The sequence below is a fragment of the Schistocerca americana genome, unplaced genomic scaffold (genome assembly GCF_021461395.2).
Source record: "Schistocerca americana isolate TAMUIC-IGC-003095 unplaced genomic scaffold, iqSchAmer2.1 HiC_scaffold_50, whole genome shotgun sequence".
In the NCBI taxonomy this organism is placed as follows: Eukaryota; Metazoa; Arthropoda; class Insecta; order Orthoptera; family Acrididae; genus Schistocerca; species Schistocerca americana.
In genome coordinates, this window is record NW_025726236.1 from 246,281 (window position 1) to 248,900 (window position 2,620).

The window sequence follows — 2,620 nt, forward strand, 5'->3', positions numbered from 1 at the left end:
AAGGCCCTGAACGTTACAATTAACTATCATTTTTGCGTCGGATTCGAAAATCTAGACTCACCGGAGACGGACCATGTGGTGCCCGAGGCAGCGATATCCCCTTGGAGACAAGTCGGCTGGAGGCCGATGTATTGAATCTCGACGCAATTTGAGAGTTCCATCGTCATTAGGAGGCCCTGAACGTTACAATTAACAATCATTTTTGCGTCGGATTCGAAAATCTAGACTCACAGGAGAACGACCATAAGGTGCCCGAGGCAGCAATAGACCCTTGGAGACAAGTCGGCTGGAGGACGATGTATTGAATCTCGACGCAATTTGAGAGTTCCATCGGCATTACGTGGCCCTGAACGTTTCCATTAACTATCATTTTTGCGTCGGATTCGAAAATCTAGACTTACAAGAGAACGACCATAAGGTGCCCGAGGCAGCATTAGACCCTTGGAGACAAGTCGGCTGGAGGCCGATGTATTGAATCTCGACGCAATTTGAGTGTTCCATCGTCATTAGGAGGCCCTAAACGTTACAATTCACTATCATTTTTGCGTCGGATTCGAAAATCTAGACTCACAGGAGAAGGACCATGTGGTGCCCGAGGCAGCAACAGACCCTTGGAGACAAGTCGGCTGCAGGCCGATGTATTGAATCTCGGCGCAATTTGAGTGTTCCATCGTCACTACAAGGCCCTGAACGTTAGAATTAACTATCATTTTTGCGTCGGATTCGAAAATCTAGACTCACAGGAGAAGGACCATGAGGTGCCCGAGGCAGCAATAGACCCTTGGAGACAAGTCGGCTGGAGGCCGATGTATTGAATCTCGACGCAATTTGAGTGTTGCATCGGCATTAGGAGGCCCTGAACGTTACAATTAACTATCATTATTGCGTCGGATTCGATAATCTAAAATCACAGGAGAACAACCATAAGGTGCCCGAGGCAGCAACAGACCCTTGGAGACAAGTAGGCTTGAGGCCGATGTATTGAATCTCGACGCAATTTGAGAGTTCCATCGTCATTAGGAGGCCCTGAACGTTACAATTAACAATCATTTTTGCGTCGGATTCGAAAATCTAGACTTACAAGAGAACGAACTTAAGGTTCCCGAGGCAGCATTAGACCCTTGGAGACAAGTCGGCTGGAGGACGATGTATTGAATCTCGACGCAATTTGAGTTTTCCATCGTCATTAGGAGGACCTAAACGGTACAATTAACTATCATTTTTGCGTCGGATTCGATAATCTAGACTTACAAGAGAACGACCAAAAGGTGCCCGAGGCAGCAATAGACCCTTGGAGACAAGTCGGCTGGAGGCCGATGTATTGAATCTCGACGCAATTTGAGAGTTCCATCGTCATTAGGAGGACCTGAACGTTACAATTAACTATCATTTTTGCGTCGGATTCGAAAATCTAGACTTACAAGAGAACGACCATGAGGTGCCTGAGACTGCAATATCCTCTTGGATACAAGGGGACTGGAGGTCGATGTATTGAATCTCGACGCAATTTGAGTCTTCTATCGTCATTAGGAGGCGCTGAACGTTACAATTCACTATCATTTTTGCGTCGGATTCGAAAATCTAGACTCACAGGAGAATGACCATAAGGTGCCCGAGGCAGCAATAGACCCTTGGAGACAAGTCGGCTGGAGGACGATGTATTGAATCTCGACGCAATTTGAGAGTTCCATCGGCATTACGAGGCCCTGAACGTTACAATTAACTATCATTATTGCGTCGGATTCGATAATCTAAAATCACAGGAGAACAACCATAAGGTGCCCGAGGCAGCAACAGACCCTTGGAGACAAGTAGGCTGGAGGCCGATGTATTGAATCTCGACGCAATTTGAGAGTTCCATCGTCATTAGGAGGCCCTGAACGTTACAATTAACAATCATTTTTGCGTCGGATTCGAAAATCTAGACTTACAAGAGAACGAACTTAAGGTTCCCCAGGCAGCATTAGACTCTTGGACACAAGTCGGCTGGAATACGATGTATTGAATCTCGACGCAATTTGAGTGTCCCGTCGTCATTAGGAGGCCCTAAACGTTACAATTAACTATCATTATTGCGTCGGATTAGATAATCTAAAATCACAGGAGAACAACCATAAGGTGCCCGAGGCAGCAACAGACCCTTGGAGACAAGTAGGCTGGAGGCCGATGTATTGAATCTCGACGCAATTTGAGTGTTCCATCGTCATTACAAGGCCCTGAACGTTACAATTAACTATCATTTTTGCGTCGGATTCGAAAATCTAGACTCACCGGAGACGGACCATGTGGTGCCCGAGGCAGCGATATCCCCTTGGAGACAAGTCGGCTGGAGGCCGATGTATTGAATCTCGACGCAATTTGAGAGTTCCATCGTCATTAGGAGGCCCTGAACGTTACAATTAACAATCATTTTTGCGTCGGATTCGAAAATCTAGACTCACAGGAGAACGACCATAAGGTGCCCGAGGCAGCAATAGACCCTTGGAGACAAGTCGGCTGGAGGACGATGTATTGAATCTCGACGCAATTTGAGAGTTCCATCGGCATTACGAGGCCCTGAACGTTTCCATTAACTATCATTTTTGCGTCGGATTCGAAAATCTAGACTTACAAGAGAACG